The sequence below is a fragment of the Ranitomeya imitator genome, chromosome 1 (genome assembly GCF_032444005.1).
Source record: "Ranitomeya imitator isolate aRanImi1 chromosome 1, aRanImi1.pri, whole genome shotgun sequence".
Lineage (NCBI taxonomy): Eukaryota > Metazoa > Chordata > Amphibia > Anura > Dendrobatidae > Ranitomeya > Ranitomeya imitator.
The window spans coordinates 984561612-984588706 of record NC_091282.1 but is presented as its reverse complement, the minus strand read 5'-3'; positions in this window follow the sequence as shown (position 1 = coordinate 984588706).

Below are 27095 nucleotides of genomic sequence, written 5' to 3'. Positions count from 1 at the left end.
TATTGTTTTTTTTTTAATTTATTTCGTTAAATAAATATATTTATTAGAACAATATTTTTTTTTATTTATTTAGGTTTTTTTTTTTTACACATATAAATATTTTTTTTACTTCTTGTTCCAGGGGGAGGACATGACTATATAGTGTCAGATCGATGATCTGACACTTTGCAGTGCACTGTGTCAGATCAGCGATCTGACAGGCACTTCAGGGAGGCTTGCTGGCTTGCTCTGAGCAGGCACTTGCAAGCCACCAGGGAGGAAGACGGAGGAGACCCTTAGAGCAACACAATCACATCACGTTGCTCCGAGGGTCCCAGGGAAGCACACAGGGAACCCCCTCCCTGTGCGATGCTTCCCTATGTACTGGAACGCTGCGATCATGTTTGATCGCAGTGTTCCGGGGGTTAATGTTCCAGGAGTGGTCCATGACCACTCCTGGCACATAGTGTCGGATGTCAGCTGTGATAGTCAGCTGACACCCGGCCTCGATCAACTGTGCTCACGGGGGGATGATCGGTGATGACGTGCTATCCTGTCGGTGGTCATACGGGCCCATACCACCTCGACAGGATAGTATGTCATATGTCAGAAAGGGGTTAATAGCTTTTGAAGCTCCATGGGTATTACCCTCTTCCCTGGCTATAAACATCTGCCCTCAGCTCTCCGCTTTCCCTCTGCTGGTTAATAAAATGTCAGTGGATCCCACGCCATTTTAAAAAAAAGTGTGTAAAAAAATATATGTATAGTAAGCTACACAAGCATTGTACTAATTATTTACAGTGGGTACAGAAAGTAGTCAGACCCCTTTACATTTTTCACTCTTTGTTTCATTGAAGCCATTTGGTAAATTTAAAAAAAGTTTTTTTTTTTCTCATTACTGTACACTCTGCACCCCTTCTTGACTGGTAAAAAACAGAACTGTAGTAATGTTTGCAAATTTATTAAACAAAGAAAAACTGAAATATCACATAGTCATAAGTATTCAGACCCTTTGCTCAGTTTTGAGTAGACACATCCTTTTGAGCTAGTACAGCCATGAGTCTTTTTGGGAATGATGCAACAAGTTTTTCACATCTGGATTTGGGGATCCTCTGCCATTCTTCCTTGCAGATCCTCTCCAGTTCTGTCAGGTTGGATGGTGAACGTTGGTGGACAGCCATTTTCAGGTCTCTCCATAGACGCTCAATTGGGTTTAGGTCAGGGCTCTGGCTGGGCCAGTCAAGAATGGTCAGAGAGTTGTACTGAAGCCACTTTGTTATTTTTGCTGTGTGCTTAGGGTCATTGTCTTGTTGAAAGGTGAACCTTCGGCCAAGTCTGAGGTCCAGAGCACTCTGGAAGAGGTTTACATCTAGGATATCTCTGTACTTGGCAGCATTCATGTTTCCTTCAATGACAACCAGTCATACTGTCCTTGCAGCTAAAAAACACCCCTATAGCATGATGCTTCCACCACGTTTCACTGTTGGTATTGTATTGGGCAGGTGATGAGCAGTGCCTGGTTTTCTCCATACATACCGCTTAGAATTATTACCAAAAAGGTCTATTTTCATCTCAGCAAACCAGAGAATCTTATTTCTCATAGTCTGGGAGTCCTTCTTGTGTTTTTATGTTTCATCTGGTTTTTATTGAAAAGAATTTCAGAACAATCAAGTAACAAAGGATTCAGCAACATAACGATTACTGAGTACAAAAAGAAATCTCAAAAGAAATCTCTTACAACTGTATATCAAGACCTGTAGCCAACAAGTCCCGAAATAATAGGACTTTCAGGTCAAAAGTCATTTTCAATCAAGTCCAATAAAATCTGAAAAGAAAAATAAATCCATGGCGGATGTAGGAATTCCCTATCCAGGGAGACTGTATGACCTTTGAAGATACATATGAAGTATCTGCTGAAAGAGAGCGACCCAAACAAGAGAAGCTAGGTCACTCCAAATAATAATGGTATAAACATGAAAGTAAAGAATGAGATGAAGAAGAGAAATAAAGAGGGGGGAGTGTTGTGAAAGGCAATTCCGTATCACAATGGACATGGAGGTCAGAGCACATACAGTGATCTGACAATAACCCAAAATAATAGAACGAGCTCTGAGACGTGGGAACTCTGCAGACCGCAATCCCTGATCCTCTCCAAACACAACTAGAGGCAGCCATGGATTGCGCCCAACGCTACCTATGCAACTCGGCACAGCCTGAGAAACTAACCAGCCCGAAGATAGAAAAAACAAGCCTACCCTGCCTCAGAGAAATACCCCAAAGGAAAAGGCAGCCCCCACACGCAACGACTGTGAGCAAGATGAAAAGACAAACGTAGGGATGAAATAGATTCAGCAAAGTGAGGCCCGATATTCTAGACAGAACGAGGATAGGAAAGATAACTTTGCGGTCTACACAAAACCCTAAAGAAAACCATGCAAAGGGGCAAAAAGACCCTCCGTACCGAACTAACGGCACGGAGGTACACCCTCTGCGTCCCAGAGCTTCCAGCAAAACAAATAGACAAGCTGGACAGAAAAAATAGCAACAAATAGCAAAGAAGCACTTAGCTATGCAGAGCAGCAGGCCACAGGAATGATCCAGAGAAACACAAGTCCAACACTGGAACATTGACAGGAAGCATGAATCAAAGCATTAGGTGGGGTTAAGTAGAGAAGCACCTAACGACCTCACCAGATCACCTGAGGGAGGAAACTCAGAAGCAGCAGTACCAGTTTCCTCCACAAACGGAAGCTCCCAGAGAGAATCAGCCGAAGTACCACTTGTGACCACAGGAGGGAGCTCTGCCACAGAATTCACAACAGTACCCCCCCCTTGAGGAGGGGTCACCGAACCCTCACCAGAGCCCCCAGGCCGACCAGGATGAGCCACATGAAAGGCACGAACAAGATCGGGAGCATGGACATCAGAGGCAAAAACCCAGGAATTATCCTCCTGAGCATAACCCTTCCATTTAACCAGATACTGGAGTTTCCGTCTTGAAACACGAGAATCCAAAATCTTCTCCACAATATACTCCAATTCCCCCTCCACCAAAACCGGGGCAGGAGGGTCAACAGATGGGACCATAGGTGCCACGTATCTCCGCAACAATGACCTATGGAAGACGTTATGTATGAAAAAAGAATCTGGGAGGGTCAGACGAAAAGACACAGGATTAATAACCTCAGAAATCCTATAAGGACCAATGAAACGAGGTTTAACTTCGGAGAGGAAACCTTCATAGGAATATGACGAGAAGATAACCAAACCAGATCCCCAACACGAAGTCGGGGACCCACACGGCGTCTGCGATTAGCGAAACGTTGAGCCTTCTCCTGGGACAAGGTCAAATTGTCCACTACATGAGTCCAAATCTGCTGCAACCTGTCCACCACAGTATCCACACCAGGACAGTCCGAAGACTCAACCTGTCCTGAAGAGAAACGAGGATGGAACCCAGAATTGCAGAAAAATGGCGAAACCAAGGTAGCCGAGCTGGCCCGATTATTAAGGGCGAACTCAGCCAAAGGCAAAAAGGACACCCAGTCATCCTGATCGGCAGAAACAAAGCATCTCAGATAGGTTTCCAAGGTCTGATTGGTTCGTTCGGTCTAGCCATTAGTCTGAGGATGAAAAGCCGAGGAAAAAGACAAGTCAATGCCCATCTTACCACAAAAGGCTCGCCAAAACCTCGAAACAAACTGGGAACCTCTGTCAGAAACGATATTCTCTGGAATGCCATGCAAACGAACCACATGCTGGAAGAACAATGGCACCAAATCAGAGGAGGAAGGCAACTTGGACAAGGGTACCAGATGGACCATCTTAGAAAAGCGATCACAGACCACCCAAATGACTGACATCTTTTGAGAGACGGGAAGATCTGAAATAAAATCCATAGAGATATGTGTCCAAGGTCTCTTCGGGACCGGCAAGGGCAAAAGCAACCCACTGGCACGAGAACAGCAGGGCTTAGCCCGAGCACAAATCCCACAGGACTGCACAAAAGAACGCACATCCCGCGACAGAGACGGCCACCAAAAGGATCTAGCCACTAACTCTCTGGTACCAAAGATTCCAGGATGACCAGCCAACACCGAACAATGAACCTCAGAGATCACTTTATTTGTCCACCTATCCGGGACAAACAGTTTCTCCGCTGGACAACGATCAGGTTTATTAGCCTGAAATTTTTGCAGCACCCGCCGCAAATCAGGGGAGATGGCAGACACAATTACTCCTTCCTTGAGGATACCCGCCGGCTCAGATAAACCCGGAGAGTCGGGCACAAAACTCCTAGACAGAGCATCCGCCTTCACATTTTTAGAGCCCGGAAGGTACGAAATCACAAAGTCAAAATGGGCGAAAAACAGCGACCAACGAGCCTGTCTAGGATTCAAACGCTTAGCAGACTCGAGATAAGTCAGGTTCTTATGATCAGTCAATACCACCACTCGATGCTTAGCTCCCTCAAGCCAATGACGCCACTCCTCGAATGCCCACTTCATGGCCAGCAACTCTCGGTTGCCCACATCATAATTCCGCTCAGCAGGCGAAAACTTCCTGGAAAAAAAAGCGCATGGTTTCATCACTGAACAATCAGAACCTCTCTGCGACAAAACATCCCCTGCTCCAATCTCAGAAGCATCAACCTCGACCTGGAACGGAAGAGAAACATCAGGTTGACACAACACAGGGGCAGAAGAAAAACGACGCTTCAACTCTTGAAAAGCTTCCACAGCAGCAGAAGACCAATTGACCAAATCAGCACCCTTCTTGGTCAAATCGGTCAATGGTTTGGCAATACTAGAAAAATTGCAGATGAAGCGACGATAAAAGTTAGCAAAGCCCAGGAACTTTTGCAGACTTTTCAGAGATGTCGGCTGAGTCCAATCATGGATGGCTTGGACCTTAACAGGATCCATCTCGATAGTAGAAGGGGAAAAGATGAACCCCAAAAATGAAACCTGCACACCAAAGAGACACTTTGATCCCTTCACAAACAAAGAGTTAGCACGCAGGACCTGAAAAACCGTTCTGACCTGTTTCACATGAGACTCCCAATCATCCGAGAAGATCAAAATGTCATCCAAGTACACAATCAGGAATTTATCCAGGTACTCTCGGAAGATGTCATGCATAAAGGACTGAAACACTGATGGAGCATTGGCAAGTCCGAATGGCATCACTAGATACTCAAAATGACCCTCGGGCGTATTAAATGCAGTTTTCCATTCATCGCCTCGCCTCATTCGTACCAGATTATACGCACCACGAAGATCAATCTTGGTGAACCAACTAGCCCCCTTAATCCAAGCAAACAAATCAGATAACAAAGGTAAGGGGTACTGAAATTTAACAGTGATCTTATTAAGAAGGCGATAATCTATACAAGGTCTCAGCGAACCATCCTTTTTGGCTACAAAAAAGAACCCTGCTCCTAATGGCGACGATGACGGGCGAATATGCCCCTTCTCCAGGGATTCCTTCACATAACTGCGCATAGCGGTGTGCTCAGGCACGGATAAATTAAACAGTCGACCTTTTGGGAATTTACCACCAGGAATCAAATTGATAGCACAATCACAATCCCTATGCGGAGGTAGGGCATCGGACTTGGGCTCATCAAATACATCCCGGTAATCAGACAAGAACTCTGGAACCTCAGAAGGGGTGGATGACGAAATTGACAAAAATGGAACATCACCATGTACCCCCTGACAACCCCAGCTGGACACCGACATGGATTTCCAATCCAATACTGGATTATGGGCTTGTAGCCATGGCAACCCCAACACGACCACATCATGCAGATTATGCAACACCAGAAAGCGAATATCCTCCTGATGTGCAGGAGCCATGCACATGGTCAGCTGGGTCCAGTATTGAGGCTTATTCTTGGCCAAAGGCGTAGCATCAATACCTCTCAATGGAATAGGACACTGCAAGGGCTCCAAGAAAAACCCACAATGCTTAGCATATTCCAAGTCCATCAAATTCAGAGCAGCGCCTGAATCCACAAACGCCATGACAGAATATGATGACAAAGAGCAGATCAAGGTAACGGACAGAAGAAATTTTGACTGTACCGTACCAATGGTGGCAGACCTAGCGAACCGCTTAGTGCGCTTAGGACAATCAGAGATAGCATGAGTGGAATCACCACAGTAGAAACACAGCCCATTCAGACGTCTGTGTTCTTGCCGTTCAACTCTGGTCAAAGTCCTATCGCACTGCATAGGCTCAGGTTTAAGCTCAGGTAATACCGCCAAATGGTGCACAGATTTACGCTCACGCAAGCGTCGACCGATCTGAATAGCCAAAGACATAGACTCATTCAAACCAGCAGGCATAGGAAATCCCACCATGACATCCTTAAGGGCTTCAGAGAGACCCTTTCTGAACATAGCTGCCAGCGCAGATTCATTCCATTGAGTGAGCACTGACCATTTTCTAAATTTCTGGCAATATACCTCTATCTCATCCTGACCCTGACAAAGAGCCAGCAAATTCTTTTCTGCCTGATCCACTGAATTAGGCTCATCGTACAGCAATCCGAGCGCCAGGAAAAACGCATCGATATTACTCAATGCAGGATCTCCTGGCGCAAGAGAAAATGCCCAGTCCTGAGGGTCGCCGCGCAAAAAAGAAATAATAATCAAAACCTGTTGAACTGGATCACCAGAGGAACGAGGTTTCAAGGCCAGAAATAACTTACAATTATTTTTGAAACTCAGAAACTTAGTTCTATCTCCAAAAAACAAATCAGGAATAGGAATTCTTGGTTCTAACATAGATTTCTGATCAATAGTGTCTTGAATCTTTTGTACTCTTGCCGAGAGCTGATCCACAAATGAAGACAGACTTCTAATGTCCATCGCTACACCTGTGTACTGAACCACCCAAATGTCTAGGGGAAAAAAAAGACAAAACACAAAGCCAAGAAAAAAAAATGGTCTCAGAACTTCTTTTTTCCCTCTATTGAGAATCATTAGTACTTTTGGTCTTCCTGTACTGTTGTGAAAGGCAATTCCGTATCACAATGGACATGGAGGTCAGAGCACATACAGTGATCTGACAATAACCCAAAATAATAGAACGAGCTCTGAGACGTGGGAACTCTGCAGACCGCAATCCCTGATCCTCTCCAAACACAACTAGAGGCAGCCGTGGATTGCGCCCAACGCTACCTATGCAACTCGGCACAGCCTGAGAAACTAACCAGCCCGAAGATAGAAAAAACAAGCCTACCCTGCCTCAGAGAAATACCCCAAAGGAAAAGGCAGCCCCCCACACGCAACGACTGTGAGCAAGATGAAAAGACAAACGTAGGGATGAAATAGATTCAGCAAAGTGAGGCCCGATATTCTAGACAGAACGAGGATAGGAAAGATAACTTTGCGGTCTACACAAAACCCTAAAGAAAACCATGCAAAGGGGCAAAAAGACCCTCCGTACCGAACTAACGGCACGGAGGTACACCCTCTGCGTCCCAGAGCTTCCAGCAAAACAAATAGACAAGCTGGACAGAAAAAATAGCAACAAATAGCAAAGAAGCACTTAGCTATGCAGAGCAGCAGGCCACAGGAATGATCCAGAGAAACACAAGTCCAACACTGGAACATTGACAGGAAGCATGAATCAAAGCATTAGGTGGGGTTAAGTAGAGAAGCACCTAACGACCTCACCAGATCACCTGAGGGAGGAAACTCAGAAGCAGCAGTACCAGTTTCCTCCACAAACGGAAGCTCCCAGAGAGAATCAGCCGAAGTACCACTTGTGACCACAGGAGGGAGCTCTGCCACAGAATTCACAACAGGGGAGAGGAGAGAGAAAGAAAAAAGGGGGGCGGAGGGGGAGGAGCCAAGAAGTCTGATATAAAAGGCGGCAACTTGCACCCCTATAATGTCATCCGTCTAACCCGTATTGTTCAATCTATCTTCCTTATGACTTAGAAAAGAGGGATTAAAATTCCTGAGACCATATACAAAATTCAAGGACTCCAAGCCTGCAGATATTTCTCCATTGAACCATTAACCTCAGCGAAAAATTCCTCCATACTTTGAAGGCTGGTCATCTCCTTAACCCATCCAGACACATACTCGGAGATTGAGACGATTTCCAATGTCTCGGGATCACAGTGCGTGCAGCAGTTAAGCAGAATCTTAGGTTCCCCTTTTTCTGGAACCAAAATGAGCCCGGGAGGATAGATAAAAAAACGAACTGGGGAAAGTTGGTCATCGAATGGCCGCTAATGGCTTGATAAGCGGAAAAGACAGAATCCCAAAATGGTTTAATATGATTACATCCCTACAAATGTGTAGCATGGTACCTCTCTACTCCGCAACGCCAGCACCTATCAGAGACGGAGTGAAAAGCAAGATGTAAGACATCAGGACAGCGATACCACCTGGGGAGAATTTTGTATTTTTTTTTCCTGTGCCGCACAGGCAATAGAGAGTTTACGTGAGTATACGAACACCTTCCTCCACTACGCCTCCAATATATCAACTCCCAACTCACCCCTCCACCTCTCCACATACATAGGGAACTCGTCTCTAGTATTTTGGTTCAAAAGAGCATATAATAAGCTGACAGCTTGTGCAGATGGCAACCCCAACAGGAAAAGCTTTTCAAACGGTGTAGCAAAGGAGGAGAGTGAGCCTGTGCATTCTGGAGACGAGAGGAAGGATTTTAGTTGGAGGTATTCCAACCAATCAGAAGGACCCCCGCCCTCTAACTTCTACACTTATTCGAAAGTGGGCATGGCCGAACCTTTGAGGACATGAAGGCATCTAGTATTGTCCCTTTTCTCCCACCCAAGAAAATGATCCCTCTCCACCCCTGGGGGAAACTCCGGATTAGAGAAGAGAGGTGTAAGCGGTCCACTACCTAAGGAGAGATTGCCTCTGCTAGTCATCAGATCCCATCCTCTAAGTGTATCCTTAACTGAAGACTTTTGTTAGGAAAGGGACAAGCTGCTTGCTAAATACAGCAACAAAAAGAAAGCGTTCATAAAACAATGTTTCTTTATTCATTTATTAAAATTCCTTCAATTCCATAATTCCTTGCTATTGTGCAAATGCTTAGGTACAGGAGAATATGCGACGCGTTTCGATTGTGTCAGATCTTAGTCAATGCATAATCCTAACAGGCATATACTCATTTTTTTTATATTGTGCTTGGACCAATGCCAAGAACAGTCCAAGTCACCTGACTAGAACTGCAGGTCCTAAACAGCAATTCTACCCCTTGCATATAAATATAACAGTTAATTTGTACAAAACTATCTAGTAAATTCACAAAGATTAAAATTTGACAATAATAATATATTATTTTAATTGTTCGATTGGATATCGATTGGATATTGTTCGATTGTTCGATTGGAATCTAATAGATATCTGATTTGATTTTTTTTATATCTTTTATATGTGTTGCTTGGACCAATGTCAGAGGCAGTTCAAGTCACCTGACTGGAGCTGCAGGTCCTGAACAGAAATTCTTTCTTTTGCATATATAAATGTAGATATAACACTTCATTTTGTACAAAACTATTAGCTAAATTTACAAAAGTTAAAATATAAACACATAATGCAATTTAACAATAATGATACATTATTTCGGTTTTTTGGTTGAGACCTAATGGATATCTAGTTTGTAAATTATATATCCAGAAGGCTTCTCTAGTGAGAAGCCGTCTTTTGACATCACCTCCACGCTGCGACATTTTAACATGTTCAATTCCTTGAATCCTCATAGTAGACGTGCTTCCTGCGTGATGTATAGCAAAGTGTTTGGCAACTGCTGATATATTACGATTTCCGGCATTAATATTCGCCATATCTCTCAAATGCTCTGATATTCTCACCTTTAATTTTCTGGTGGTGCATCCTATATAAGAGACATTACAGGCGATACAATCAATCTTACAGACAACATTATTGGTATGACAGTTAATAAAATCCTTGATAAAGTAAGATTTTGTTTCCTCTTTATTTTGGAAAGTATTTTTTGTTACAGCATTATGACAGGTGCTACATGCTGTGACACCACATTTGAAAAAAACCCTTACAATTCAGCCAGGTTTTCGGTGTCACCTGGGGAATATGAGAGCTAGGAGATAATGTACTGCCAATTGTTGGGGCTCTCCTTGCCACTATATTCAGGCCATCTTTTAAAATTTCAGAAAGCATAGCCTCCTGTAAAATGGGTAATCTCTTTAAGATTATGTTTTTTTATATCAGAGAATTAAAAATAAAAAACATAATCTTAAAGAGATTACCCATTTTACAGGAGGCTATGCTTTCTGAAATTTTAAAAGATGGCCTCAATATAGTGGCAAGGAGAGCCCCAACAATTGGCAGTACATTATCTCCTAGCTCTCATATTCCCCAGGTGACACCGAAAACCTGGCTGAATTGTAAGGGTTTTTTCAAATGTGATGTCACAGCATGTAGGACCTGTCGTAATGCTGTAACAAAAAATACTTTCCAAAATAAAGAGGAAACAAAATCCTACTTTATCAAGGATTTTATTAACTGTCATACCAATAATGTTGTCTGTAAGATTGATTGTATCGCCTGTAATGTGTCTTATATAGGATGCACCACCAGAAAATTAAAGGTGAGAATATCAGAGCATTTGAGAGATATGGCGAATATTAATGCCGGAAATCGTAATGTATCAGCAGTTGCCAAACACTTTGCTATACATCACGCAGGAAGCACATCTAGTATGAGGATTCAAGGAATTGAACATGTTAAAATGTCGCAGCGTGGAGGTGATGTCAAAAGACGGCTTCTCACTAGAGAAGCCTTCTGGATATATAATTTACAAACTAGATATCCATTAGGTCTCAACCAAAAAACCGAAATAATGTATCATTATTGTTAAATTGCATTATGTGTTTATATTTTAACTTTTGTAAAGTTAGCTAATAGTTTTGTACAAAATGAAGTGTTATATCTACATTTATATATGCAACAGAAAGAATTTCTGTTCAGGACCTGCAGCTCCAGTCAGGTGACTTGAACTGCCTCTGACATTGGTCCAAGCAACACATATAAAAGATACAAAAAAATCAAATCAGATATCTATTAGATTCCAATCGAACAATTAAAATAATATATTATTATTGTCAAATTTTAATCTTTGTGAATTTACTAGATAGTTTTGTACAAATTAACTGTTATATTTATATGCAAGGGGTAGAATTGCTGTTTAGGACCTGCAGTTCCAGTCAGGTGACTTGGACTGTTCTTGGCATTGGTCCAAGCACAATATAAAAGAATCAGTACATGCCTGTTAGGATTATGCATTGACTAAGATCTGACACGATTGAAACGCATCGCATATTCTTCTGTACCTAAGCATTTGCACAATAGCAAGGAATTATGGAATTGAAGGAATTTTAATGAATGAATAAAGAAACATTGTTTTATGGAGCCGGAACGCTTTCATTTTGTTGCTGTATCTTCTCTCGTCGTGGTCCTGGACGAAGTTCCGAGCACCTGCGTCTGATCGGTGAGCTGGCTGAGGTTTATATAACCACAACCCTTTTTTTTTTCTTTGCTTATTGCTTGCTAAATACCTTATAAAATTTTGGAGTGAACCCATTAGGGCCTGGGCTTTTTCCCACTGGATTTGATTTAATAATGTCAGTAATCTCTTCCTCTGAAAAATAATCCTCCACAGAGTCCGCAAGTTCAGGATGGACAGTTGGGAGGGCGTTTTGTCTGATATAGTCGTTTATTTTAAGGTGAAGAGAGTAAGTTGACATGTTCCTGACTTGGCCCTTAATATTATGTAGGCCACTATAATAGGCTCGAAAGGATTCGGTAATTTGGGTTGGATCCTGTATGTGGGCCCCCCCGATCTGCATGATTTGTGGGATATAACTAGTGTCCTTCCTGGATTATAGCACCCTAGCCAATGCCCTGCCACATTTATCTGCATGTTTAGACATAAATTGACGGAATATGATTTTTTGACGGGAATATTTTTGATCCAGCAGGACCCTGAGCTGCTCCCTTGCTTTTAATAGGTTCACATACACAGAAGAGGACAGAGATTGTTTATGTGAGGATTCCAATGTATTAATCTGCTGGAGCAGACTGGAAATTAGCGAGGCCCTCTCTTTTTTCAATCTAGAGCCATGCTTTATCAAAAGACCCCTTATAACCAGGACTGTGGAGTCGGTAAGCCAAACGTCCGACTCCAACTCCGACTCCTCAATTTCCATGACACCGACTCCACGACTCCCTCATACATGGCTCATGTTTAAGTTTGAGTGATAAACTGTAGTAAAATGGTAACATCAGGCTTTTAATCTCTATTATGATACAATAATCAAGCCATTTAGATAGAACATAAAATATATTTATTGGAATACAACTTTAGAACACAAAACTTTTACATATTTACAATTTATTATACACTATGCAGTAAGTGGAAAAAAACAGTTTTCAATAAAAACGTACTGAATAACATTTGTGCAGTCTATGAATTTGTTCTGAGAAATAGTATCGCCTCCATCAGATCTTCCTTCTTAGATGAAGTCAAATCTGACCTAATTATTTTAAGGCTAGAGAACAACCTCTCCACACTAACTTGGGTTGGTGGCAAAGCAGTAACCACATGGGCAACATCTCTAACAATTTCAGGGTATAAAGGAATTGCCTCGTGCACAGTCAGTTTTGATGAACGATTTAACTCTTCTACTTTGAGAGCAAATTAAAATTTTGCTGAAATATGGTCAATTTGTTTTCTATGGGATTGGAATCTTGTTCCCTGCTCCATGTCATCCAAATATTTGTCGAAATCAAACTCCTCATCTGATGAGGATGAAGAAACGGAAGCAGCAGCACTGGCAGGACCCGAGTGCTCTTGCTGTTGGCCGTCCTGTAGTCCACTCATCCTAACTGCTACCTCAATCAGATCTTTTCCATTAGTAAGCTGTTGATCATCCTGCAATATATGATGACTCGGGTCCACATAAACAGCTGCCAGAAGAATTTTATTTTCTAATACCAATGTCTCTCCGTTTCATTGAAACAGCAATTCCATCTGCGATTAAATCTCCTCTTTGGGACGGGTAAAAAAACAAGTTCTTCCACTCCTTTATACAAATGCCAGGAGATAAATCCTCAGCCTGTAACCTTTTAGTCACTGAAAATGGGTGATGAAGCAATTCCTTCAATTCAGACACCTGTGTCCATTGACCTTCATGTAATGTTACCTGAGGGTTGGCCATATCTACAAGGAAGGGTTTCAGCTTAAGCAATCGCTCAGTCATTAAATAGGTGCTGATCCACCGAGTGGCTTGAACCACAATTGCCCCTTTTCCAGCACGTCTCTTCAAGATGGAATCAATTTTAGGGGTTCTGGCAGCCAATTTCCTCACTTTGCTAATCAGAGTTCTAGCATGTCCCTCTTGCAGACTATCTCTTATTGCCAGTCGCAGCGTGTGCACAACACAGCGCATGTGATGAATAGGAAAGAGGTGTGAAGCAGCTTCAATAAGATCATCTAATTGTAAATAATCATTTTGCTGTTCTTCTGTAGTAATATCTGTTTGTTCCACCATTTTGGGAACAGGACTGTGGCCTTCCATCTCCAACATACTGAATATGAAATGTTCTTCTAGCTGCTGTTCACCTTCATTATTCTCATTCATCAGTTTAATTGTGCTTATGCTTGAAGCATTATCAGGTACAATAGCAAGAACCTGTTCTTTTGTGAGTTCATAGTCTTGCAGAAGTTTTTCCACTAAGATCTGGAGAAAATGGTTGCTGTGATGAACTATAGTATCTTTTACTGCCAGCGTCTTAGCAACAATTTTTTTGTTGTCACAAATATTGAACGTGGATAGCAAAATAGTTCACTCTGACATGTGCAGGCATCCATTTTAGGAAACACAAAGCGTCTCCTGAGCCTTTTTAAGATCTTTCTTTTGGTTAAGGTAGGGGTGGGGGATCTTTTTCTGCCAAGGGCCATATAGATATTTCTACCATCCTTTGGGGGCCATACAAACTCCACCCACAAAGTGCATCCTGACTGTGGCACTGGTGTCAGGACGTAATCTTTCATTGCATGCCCTTCAATGTTCAGTAGTGAACACTGCATGTGTCTGCTAACAGAGCAAGAAGAAATTAATGAGCTGGTGGCAATCAAAATACACCTCCCTTCCCAAGAATGCAGTCCCTGAGAATCTGCTCAGGGGCCTGATAAAAGGTCATCGAGGGCCCTAAATGGCCCTGGGGCCTGAGGTTCCCCACCCCTGGGTTAAGGGCTTCTTCAATCAAAAGTTTTGCTTTCTCTTTCCAGAAAAACACCAAGTTTTTGGGCCATTTCTCCATTAAGAGCTGAAAAAGCTGTTTGTGCAAATAATGATAATGGTACGCTGTCCTTCGCAACAAGCTTGATGAGCTGTGTTTTAAATACATCTGCTGTCATTGTTACAGTAACTTTGTCACTTACTAAATATCTTGAACTTGATGTTTGAGATGCTCTTTCCTCCTGCCTTTTGGCATCACAGCACTTGTTTTCAACTGGGTCACTTATATACTGACACACAAAATATTTATTATCTTGAGTCACTGTGAAATGCTCAAATACAGCTGACTTCATAAGATGCTTCTTAGATATTTTGTAATTACATAAATTCGCTCAAAAAATAATTTTGTCCTGTAAAAAAATAAGGTACTGTATATACTCGAGTATAAGCCGAGATTTTCAGCCCACTTTTTTGGGCTGAAAGTCCCCCTCTCGGCTTATACTCAAGTCATACGCAGGGGTCAGAAGGAAAGGGGGAGCGGGGGCTGTGAAATTATACTTACCTACTACTGGTGCGGTCCCTGCCGGTCCCTAGCTGCCCCGGCGCCAGCAGCAGCAGATTCTTCCTGTACTGAGCAGTCACATGGTACCGCTCATTACAGTATTGAATATGCGGCTCCACCTCCCATAGAGGTGGAGCCGCATATTCATTACTGTAATGAGCGGTAACGGTGACCGCTCAGTACAGGATGAAGCTGCGGCGTCGGGGAAGCAGGGACTGCACAGCGCCAGTAGCAGGTGAGTATAACAGGGAGGGGGAGCGCTGCGCGATAGTCACCTTTCCTTTTTCTGGGCATCGCTCTGTCTTCAGCAGTGACGCTCAGGTCAGAGGGCGCGGTGACGTAGTTAGTGCGCGCCCTCTGCTGAACGTCAGTGCGGAAGATGGAGCTGCACCCAAACAAGGAGCAGGTAACTATTGAAAGTGCCGGGGGCCTGAGCGACAGAGAGGTGAGTATGTGATTTTTTTTTTTTATTGCAGCAACAGCAAATGGGGCAAGTGTCTGTATGGAGCATCTATGGGGCCATAACATTTGTGCAGCACTATAAGGGGCCATAACGTTTGTGCAGCACTATATGGGGCCATAACATTTGTGCAGCACTATATGGGGCCATAATATTTGTGCAGCACTGTATGGGGCCATAACATTTGTGCAGCACTATATGGGGCCATAACATTTGTGCAGCACTATATGGGGCTATAACATTTGTGCAGCACTATATGGGGCCATAACATTTGTGCAGCACTATATGGGGCCATAACGTTTGTGCAGCACTATATGGGGCCATAACATTTGTGCAGCACTATATGGGGCCATAACATTTGTGCAGCGCTATATGGGGCCATAACGTTTGTGCAGCACTATATGGGGCCATAACATTTGTGCAGCACTATATGGGGCCATAACATTTGTGCAGCACTATATGGGGCCATAACGTTTGTGCAGCACTATATGGGGCCATAACGTTTGTGCAGCACTATATGGGGCCATAACATTTGTGCAGCACTATATGGGGCCATAACATTTGTACATTATATGGGGCCATAATATTTGTGCAGCACTATATGGGGCCATAACATTTGTGCAGCACTATATGGGGCCATAACATTTGTGCAGCACTAAATGGGGCCATAACATTTGTGCAGCACTATATGGGGCAATAACATTTGTGCAGCACTATATGGGGCCATAACGTTTGTGCAGCACTATATGGGGCCATAACATTTGTGCAGCACTATATGGGGCCATAACATTTGTGCAGCACTATATGGGGCCATAACGTTTGTGCAGCACTATAAGGGGCCATAACGTTTGTGCAGCACTATAAGGGGCCATAACGTTTGTGCAGCACCATAAGGGGCCATAACGTTTGTGCAGCACTGTATGGGGCCATAACGTTTGTGCAGCACTATATGGGGCAAGTGTCGGTATGGGTAAATAATTAACGTTTGTGGAGCATTACGGTATATGGGGCAAGTGTCTGTATGGAGCATCTTATGGGGCCATAATCAGCATTTGTGCAGCATTATATTGGGCAAATGTGTCTATGGAGCATCTTATGGGGCCATTATTAACCTTTAAGCAGGATTATATGGGGCATATTTTAATATGGAGCATCTTATGGGGCCCATCATAAACTGTATGGAGCATTATATGGGGCTCCTGATTCAATATGGATATTCAAAAACACTTAACCTACTGATGTCTCAATTAATTTTACTTTTATTGGTATCTATTTTTACTTTTGACATTTACCGGCAGCTGCTGCATTTCCCACCCTAGGCTTATACTCGAGTCATTAAGTTTTCCCAGATTTTTGTGGCAAAAATTAGGGGGGTCGGCTTATACTCGGGTCGGCTTATACTCGAGTATATAGGTATATTGAAATTCTTGCAGGAATAACGAATCATGCACTGTATAATTTAGGAAAGAAATAAAACAATCTTTGCATAAATCAGTAGGACACATGATAAATATAAAGTTTGTAAAATATATTGTTAGATAGCTTTACTCTGAACTTTCAATGTCAGGCTTGTCTCAGAGTACAGCTCACTAAATGCTTCACATCATATTTCTTCAAGTCTAGGAAGAGGTGAGGAATAAAGGAGTATGTTTGTGCTGAATCATATTCCAGAGCACACACACAAATATATATGTCCTCATCGATCCTGTTACTGTGCTTCCGAATTTGAGATGTTAGAAAACTGTTTTTCCCCTTATATCCTGTGTATATAAGTCATCAGAGCATCTAATTTCTCCAAATATGAGCTAAAAGGAAAAACAAACTAAAACATCAAGCATACAGAGACAACATATACTGCACTATTGATTTATGCACAGTTTATTGAAAGTTTAGATATGCTTTAAGTAGTACTTACCTTAATTCTGCTTTTCTGTTTACTCCAGAAGTTCTGAGATGAATGCAGGCATTCCTTCCTGTGTCTTTGTTATTTTTTTCCCCTTTTCTGTAGAGGAGGAGCTTTATTACTTATCAGAACAAAAACTGCAGCACAGATTCATCTCTGCTAAAAGTCTAGAACTTAGATCTGTAATGGAACAGACATTTATAGGACATTTCATAACTTTCCCAAATTCTCATGAAAAAAATATTCCCCACAAACTGCATTGAACTACTGTACACAATTTATTATATATTTTAGGGGTCTGAGGTGGTCCATTTTATACCGACTCCAACTCCGACTCCACCAAAATGGGCTCCGATTCCACAGCCCTGCTTATAACATACTTAAGTGTTTTCCACTTATTAGGAAGGGACATCTGGTCACGTTCATGGATTTCTAGAAATTCAGAGATCGACTACTTAATCTCCATAGTGCACAGAAAGTCTTTAAGTAAGTTTTCGTTGAAGCGCCATGTCCATGGTTGGTGAAGGCCATTTGGTGGGGTATGATGCAGGACTCTCCAGGCGTCTACCAGGCATAGGTTCTGAATGTTACGTTTAAGAGCATTGATACGTCTACGGGGCAGGAAATGGCATTTAGATGAAGTATTCACCTTTGGATCAAGAGTAAAATTGAAGTAAGCGCCTGCAATCAGAGTCCCCTCCCCAAAATACGACAGGAGCGACAAAATAGCGGAACAAGCTAAAGTCGGATCTTTATTGGGTAGGCAGCAATTAGCTATGGTGAATACCATTGAGTTAATACAAAGTTTTAGGAGAATGTACCTGTCATCTGGGTCAATCCTAGAATCTAGGACTGAATTGGCAAATGACTTATGTAGGGCTATTGAAACCCCTTTTGACTTTGAGTCGGGGTTAGGGTTTGAAACCAAAAGCAATAATATCGATCCTTCAAGGTGGGGAGAAAGCCAGCCTTGAAATGAGTCTCTTGGAGCAGGAGGATATGAATCCGCTTTTTATGCATATCATACAAGATCTGAGACCTTTTCTGAGGGACATTCATCCCTCGGGCGTTAATGGATCCTATGTTGATCCGCTCCATGGTAATGGTAAAGTACTTTATAAGCAGGGGAGGAAAAGGGAGAAAAAGAAGAAATAGAAAAGAGAGAAGAAAAAAGAAGAAAATAAAATATGGGTGGGTGCGGAAAAGAAGAGGGGATAGAAGCAGATACAGGAGTGAGTAGAGGGAAGAGAAAGGAAAATATAAAAGAAGAGTTGGCAAGGGAGAGAAGAAAAATGTAAGGGAAGAAAACAGAATGAAACGTACTAACTAGGTTAGAGTGGATATACTAAGAAGATACAAAAGAACATGTACAAAAAGCTGTGTGAAGTGCACAGGTATTGTTGGGAAAATTCTTTAACATCCAACAATGTGATGTGAATTCCTGGCGGGGACTATGCATTCCATAGAGGGCCTCCCGTCCCCAGGCCAAGATGACACCAAAGCTGAATCCGCCCCCTAAGTACCATTGGCCCCCCATGTAAAAGCCAAGGAGAACAGAGTACAGTTATACAATGAGAATACAAGCCCCAGGACCCTCCCTCGCAGGAGACCATTATTAACCTGTTGTCTATGCCTAGGAAGGGGGTAGAAGGTCACCAAACCCCAGGCGGAAGAAAACATTAACACAACTACTGATGACGGTCACAAGTATAGATAACTAGAGCCTTCATGTGTTTTTAGCAAACTCTATGTGGGCTTTCATATGTCTTGCACTGAGGAGAGGCTGCTGTTGGGCCACTCTGCCATAAAGGCCCGATGGTGGAAGGCGGCAGTGATAGTTGACTTTGTGGAACTTTCTCCCATCTCCCTCCTGCATCTCTAGAGCTCAGCCAGAGTGATCTTGGGGTTCTTCTTTACCTCTCTTACCAAGGCTCTTCTGTACTGCAGAAATTCTGTTGTAACCTTTGCCGGATCTGTGCCTTGCCACAATTCTGTCTCTGAACTCCTTGGCCAGTTCCTTTGACCTCATGATTCTCATTTGGTTTGATGTGCACTGTGAGCTGTGAAGTCTTATATAGACAGGTGTGTGCCTTTCCAAATCAAGTCCTATCAGTTCAACTAAACACAGCTGTGGACTTCAATGAAGGAGTAGAACCATCTCAAGGAGGATCACAAGGAAATGGACAGCATGTGACTTAAATATGAGTGTCTGAGCAAAGGGTCTGAATACTTATGATATTTCAGTTTTTCTTTTTTATTAAATTTGCAAAAATGTCTACATTTCGGTTCTTTTTCAGTCACGATGGGGTGCAGAGTGTATATTAATGTGAAGAAAATGAACTTTTTAGAATTTACCAAATGGCTGAAATGAAACAAAGAATGAAAAATGTAAAGGGGTATGAATACTTTTCGTACCCACTGTATTTTGTATTACTTCCATTTTATTACTATTGTACTCCTTACTTATCACACTTCTAGTATGTATAGCGTTCAACTCAAATTTGCTGGCACTTCTTTTTGGCTGTACTTGAACTGTTCAATAAAACAAACTTATTTAAATGAACGGGGTGTCCCCTATTGAATGTGCGGCTATTCTTGGATCCTTTATCGTTGAGGCCTGAGGCCAAAATGTGAGTAAACTGCACAGCACTTACAGCACATGGGAACTGGGACATTGTTTATTTGTGGGGTGCCAGGGTGTGGGAGAACAACAGTCCCTCGCCCATGACTGCCGATCTGCGCACCTTACAAACACACATTACATTTCACATTATACATCACATTTTACATTACACCGTATAATATTAAACTTGTTTCTTCCATGTCCTTACACAGGAAAGGGAAACCCTGGAATGTGGCAAAGTATAATCTAGGGCTTCCTCTCTGGATGAGAACTTATGGGATCTATCCAGCTAACAGCCTGTTTTATATGCATCTACTATAGATGTCTTGGAAGATGATCATAGGCATTTTTACTCTGTATGAAAAGCCTAGAGCATATTCCTTTGACTGACCCTCCAATCTACTCCTCACTACCAATAGTGAAGTAGCAAACAACTTGTCCTTCTGAATTTTATACCATTTCTGTTTCAGGTGAAAAGAGCATTTTTTCTCCACTTTCGGCTATTAGTATAAATTAATAAACTATGCTATAAGCATATAAGGAATGCTAGTTCTGTGATCTCTTTGGATGGCATCTTATGAAACCTGCCGTTTCTGCTTATAAGGTCACTACTAATATTCTGACTAACTATTTAGTCTGAACCAGACATGATGGAAACAGGCTTTGGCCTTGCAATGGATAGCAGCTCGATACAAGACATGTGGGCTTAAACTGTGATATGAGTCAGTCTTCCCTCCGATGTGATTGATGTAAGTCAAGTACAAGTGCTAGTGTACAATGAAAACTTCAGAAGGATAACACTGATTCAATTACACTTGAATCTCCATGACAGAATTGCCACAAGGTATTTAGAAACTATTTAGTATTTATTTTATATGTTAATAGACCCAAGTTTTATACAGGCTGATGGTACTTTATTCTTGTTTTAATTTAAGAATGCATTCATAGTATTAATAGATAGGTAGATAGATAGGTTAGGTAGATATAAACAGCCAATTTATTATTTAAATGTTGCTTTTTTTCTGTACACCCTAACATAATGTTGATTATTAGTTATCAAGTGTAATCTATTATTTGGGTTATTAAAATTCCAATCCTATCCATAGCATAGCACATATGTCAGTTAAAGGTGTACCTGGTGACAAACTTTTATGACATATTCAAATTTTCTTATTACAGTTTTGATTATGATTTGGGTAAAGGTAATCTGCCATCATAACAATTTTAACACTGTTCACTAGGATACACAAAATTAGGCTGCCATTGATTTCTGTAGGTAACTTTTTGGGTATGTTCACACAGAGTTTTTTCAGGAGATCAAAAATGAGTTTTCCAGCAGGAACTGCTTCAGAAAACTCTCATTTTTTGAGGAGGGTGGGGAGTGGGGGTTGGAGGAGTTTTTTTTTTTTTTTTGCTGAAGCTGTTTTGAAGAGCATTTAAACATTTTGGAAGAGTTATGTTCCTGAAGCATTCTTCGCAGCATTTTGATTAGACATTGCCTAGTTTGGAGAAATTTCCTTCAGAATCTGCTTCAAACAGGTGACTTGCACTTATTTTTACTCCCCAGAGTTTCCAAAACCCTTTTAGGTAAAAAAAAAAAAAAAAACTGCAAAAAAACCTGATATGAACAGCAGAGAAGATTTGCCAATGAAAATAAATGAGTTTTCCAAAAGTTTTTTAATCAATTTTTGGGTATGTGCAATGATGTAGTTTTAGGTGGGTGAATCCACCACGTTTTTCATGCGATAGATGTGGAAACATTGGCTTTTTTTTTAGCTTGAAGAGTCTTTTTAGTTATTTTGTCATTTCTTAAACAAATTTTGTTGTTTTTGTCTCATAGCTCTTTTTTCTTTCAGTATTTCTTCAGCATTTTTGTGGTATCTTTTTTACAGTATTATTTTTTAACATCATTCAACGAATAACAGTGTTTTGAGCAAAAACTCTGGCGAAAGACATCATGGTATCTTCTAGGCATCCTTTGAGCCTTCCTATTGGCTTCTATTAAAAAGTATAGATTATCTTCTGAGTGGAAACCACTTAAAAATGGTCTACTTAATTCTTTTATCCTCTTGACATCTTTGAAAACCTGAAGTGGTTAAAAAATACTCAAAAGATTGAACTTATGAATGGCAAGTCGTTTTTACATAGAAATCCACGTTTATGCTTTTGTGCTTTTAGTTAGTGCTTTTTCAGACGTTTTTTCAGAGCTTGTTTTTCTATTTTGCTGTACCTACCAATTCTCCAATACTTCTTACTTAGTGCAGCCATGATTACCCATCATTATAAGAGCTTCGTCTTTCACCAGGATTGGGTATGTGACTGCTGCAGCCAATTACTAGCTGCAGAGGTGATCAATTCATCACTTCCTACTCTTTTTACCAGAATGTGCTGTAGAACATTTTAGCCGTAGTTCAACTCTGTGAGAATTGTTACTAGAATCCTATTGGCCCCAGTGCAAAATTTGGACCTGGGCCACCACCAAGTTGCTCAGATGTGTGGGCCCAGTGGTGTTGAAGGAATATGTGTTAGTCCCTATAAAAAATTATTCAAATACAATGTATACATTTCACAGAAAAACAGCAATGATATGAATTAATAATAATACTACATACAAGAGTATGACCATATATAGTATACTGCCACATAGTGTCTGAATATAGCCATCATCCTGTAACTAAAAAATCCGATATCCCAAGAGACTAATATACCACAATGGTCAAATGCTGACACACTATTACCATATATTACCACCAAGTAATACACCTTATTGATTAATAATTAAGTTAGATGAGGAACAAGGGAGAAAAGGTACATGTGTGTGTCTGCATATATTTTAAACCTGCAACTATGCCATGCTCATGAAAAATAGACATAATATGATTAGACCGTAATGGTAAGGGAAACCGGACAGTTGGTGGAAGACATGGGTGATTGAAGGAGATAGAAAAATCGACATTAAAAGCACAGATTTATCTAAAATGTGAATTAAAGTTAATAGTTATTTAAAAATCAAGTGATAACAAAATGATTAAAAAAATTACCATGTAAAAAGAAGGGGCATACACCCAGGATGGTCTTTAAAGGGAGTCAAATTATCATATAAAAGTACAATGCTGATTGAATGGATAATATCCTATATCCTAATGACAAAGCATGTTATAGCATTAAGACCATGCAGTAGTGCCCTATGTAAAGTGCTAGTGCAAATTGAGATGTATTCATTCGGGCAATACAAACTGCTGGATATAATGATGATAGAGGACTCCCTCTCGTGAGCTGTGTCCACCCCGATGCGTGTTTCGGGGTGGATGCTACTCTGTGTGTTCTGATATAATAGTAATGATCACCATTGTGGCCCTCGTAAATGAATAATGTCTCACCTACCTGTCCCCCATATCCTAATAATGTCCTCCTATGTGGTCTCCGTACTTTAATAATGTCCCGTATGTGGCCTGATATACAGTGGTGAAAGTTAGTATTTGATACACTACCGATTTTGAAAGTTTTCTTACCTACACAGAATGGAGAGAGTTGTAATTTTTATCGTAGGTACACTTCTACTGTATGAGACAGAATCTAAAAAATAAAAGCCATAAAATCACATTGTATGATTTTTACATAATTAATTTGCATTTTATTGCATCAAATAAGTATATGATCACCTACCAACCTGTATTAATTGCATCTGTTTGAACTTGTTACCTGTTTAAAACACAACTGTCCGCACACTCAAGAATCACATTTCAATTTCTCCCCCATGGTTAAAACCAAAGAGCTCTCTAAGTACACCAGGGACAAAATTGTAGACCTGCACAAGGCTGGGATGAGCTACAGGACAATAGGCAAGCAGCTTGGTGAGAAGGCAACAACTATTGGCACAATTATTAGAAAATGGAAGAAACACAAGATGACTGTCAATCTTCCTCTGTCTGGGGCTCCATGCAGGGTCTTGCTTTGTGGGGTAAGGATGATTCTGCAAAAGGTCAGGAATCAGCCCAGGACTACACGGGAGGACCTGGTCAATGACCTGGAGAGAGCTGTGACCACAATTTCAAACATTAGGGCTCCAACTCACCTGTGAGCAACTCGGATGAGTCTTGCATGTTAAAACTCGGCTCTGCTGCCGGTACTCATATCGGAATGTGCAGCTGCATAGGAATACATGCAGCCGCATGCTCCACTTCTCTGTGCCAGGAGCAGTGCCGGGTATTGCCATGCGAGACTCATCCAAGTCTCGTGCAAGTGAGTAGGAGCCCTTACAGTTAGCAACACACTATGCCATCTTGGATTAAAATCCTGCAAGGCATGCAAGGTCCCCCCTCAGCTCATGCCAGCACATGTCCAGGCCCATATGAAATTCGCGAATGAGCATCTGGATGAGGAGGAGGCATGAGAGAAAAGGTCACGTGGTCAGATGAGGCCAAAATCAAAATTTTTGGTATCAACTCTACTCGCAGTGTTTGGAGGAGGAAGGATGAGTACAACCCCAAGAACACTGTCCTAACTGTAAAGCATTGTCGAGGAAATATCATACTTTGGGGGTGCTTTTCTGCAAATCAGACAGGACAACTGCACTGTATTAAAAGGAGGTTGGATGATGTCATGTATCAAGAAATTTTGGCCAATAACCTCCTTCCTTCGGTATGAGCATTGAAGGTCGGCTGTGGCTGGGTCTTCCAGCATGACAATGACCTGAAACACACAGCCAGGGCAACTAAGGAGTGGCTCCATCAGAAGCATTTCAAGGTCCTGAAGTGGCCTAGCCAGTCTCTAGACCTGAATCCAATAGAAAATCTTTGGAGGGAGCTGAAACTCAATGTTGCTCAGCAACAGCCCCAAACCTGAAAGATCTGGGAGTGGTCTGTATGGAGGAGTGGACCAAAATCCCTGCTGCAGTGTGTGTAAACTTGGTCAAGAACTACAGGAAACATCTGACCTCTGTAATTGCAAACAAAGGTTTCTGTACCAAATATTAAGTTCTGTTCCTCTATTGTATCAAATACTTATTTCATGCAACAAAATGCCAATTATTTATGTAAAAATTATACAGTATGATTTTCTGGATTTTTTTTTAACCCATTCCCGACATGCACAATACATAAACAGCAGTATATGTACGGCGGCACAATCGCACAGCCTCACGCTGAGCTCCGCAGCTCTCACACAGAGCTGACACCCTGCAGCAATGCCCACGATCGGTGCTAGCACCAATCGCAGGCATTTAACCCATCTCGCGGGTGCAGAGAATGAGTTCCCTGTACTCTTCCATCAGGACAGCGCGATGCAATTGCGTTGTCCTGATGGTCTCCACTGAGACCCAGACCGCAACATGGCCACAGGGTACTTCAGGGTCCTGCAGGGAACGTGGCTTGCAAGAGCAGGCAGTGACATGCCTCCTTCCCTGCCTGTCAGATGCTGCTGCGATACTCTGCAGTGCAGAAGCATTGCAGAGTATCAGATCAGCGATATGACACTATACAGTGATGTCCCAGCATGGGACAATGTAAAAAAGTAAAAAAAATATTAAAAAGTCTAAAATATTTTTTTTAAATCCCTAAATAAAGAAAAAAAAATAAACAAATATTTTTTCCAATAAATACATTCATGTAAGTAAAAAAGAAACAATAAAATTACACATATATGATATTGCCGCATTCGTAAGGACCTACTCTATAAAACTGTGCAACTCATTAACCCCTCCAGTGAACACTGTAAAAAAAGAGGCAAAAAAAGCTTTATCATCATACCGCCGAACAAAAAGTGCAATAAAACGCGATTAAAAAGACAAATGTAAATAAAAATGGTACAGCTGAAAACATCATCTCGTCCTGCAAAATACAAGCTGCCATACAGATCCATCAGTAGAAAAATGAAAAAGTTATAGCTCTCAGAATAAATTGATGCAGAAATGATGATTTTTTCTATAAAATAGTTTTTATTGCGTAAAAGTGCCAAAGCATAAAAAAAGATATAAATTGGTTATCACTGTAATCGTACTGACCAGAAGTATAAAGCTGACTTACCAATTTTACCACATGCGGAACGGTATAAAGAAAAAAAAACAAAAAGAAATTACTGAACTGCTGATTTTTGTTCATTCTGTCTCACAAAAATCGAAATAGAAAGTGATCAAAAAATGTCATGTGCCCAAAAATGGTGCCAATAAAAACGTCAGCTTGTCCTACAAGAAACAAGCTATAACATGAGTCTGTCGGATGAAATATGGAAAAATTCTATCTCATAAAATGATGGTGATGCAAAAACTAGTTTTCGTAATAAAAAGCGTCTTCTAGTGTGTGACAACAGCCAAACAAAAAAACCCGATATAAAGCTGGTATCGCTGTAATCGCACTGACCCGAAGAATAAAGTCTCCTAATCACATATACCGCACAAGGAATGGCGTAAAAAATAAATAAAACCAATTCTTCACATGCTGTTGATTTTGTTCATTTTGCCTCCCAAAGATCGCAGTAAGGCTCGGCTCAAATTTATTCTGAGCTCTACGCTGAGCTCTTACACCAGGGTTTCCATCGGCCATAGTTTTGAGCACTTCTGAAAAGGACACCGTTGAACAGAGGCCAGACGAAGTACAGAGTAACTCTGCTGTCTCATTATAGTGAATGGATCCATTGGGGATTTCATCTAACACGTCACTCAGAGATTTAGATGGAAACCCCAAATTAAGTGCTTAGTGTAGAGTGCGGGATAAATGTGACAATAAATGTTATGTAAAATGTTCACAATAAAAGCTTCAACTCAATCCATAAAAAAGCAAGGGTTCACTTGGGTCTGTCATCTGTTAACGAAAGAAAATAGCACATGTTACTGGTAGCACAAAGGCTCTGGAAAAACGAAATGACTCCCCAAAAGAAATTCAGAAAATTCTCCGCTCCCAAATCCAAATGCTGCCCCCTCCCTTCTGAGCCCCAGTGTGCCTAAACAACATTTAGCTCCCACGTGCTTGGTATTTCTGTACTGATGAGAACACGCCTAATTTACAGGTGCGTGTCTACAGAAGCAAGAGCATGGTTGCTACAACGGTAGTTTGCAATTTTCACTCAGCAACATCAGCTGCTACCTGTTTCTGGAAAACATCCATGGAGTCAAAATCGTCACTACATCTGTAGATATATTCCCAAAGTCTTATAATTTCCAAAATGGGGTCACTTGAGGGGGGATTCTGCTTTTCTAGTACTTAGGGACTCTTTATATGGAATCCGCAAACTATTCTAGGAAAATCTGCGCTCCAGGAGGCAAATATTGCTCTGTCACTCCAGAGGCTCTTCATATGA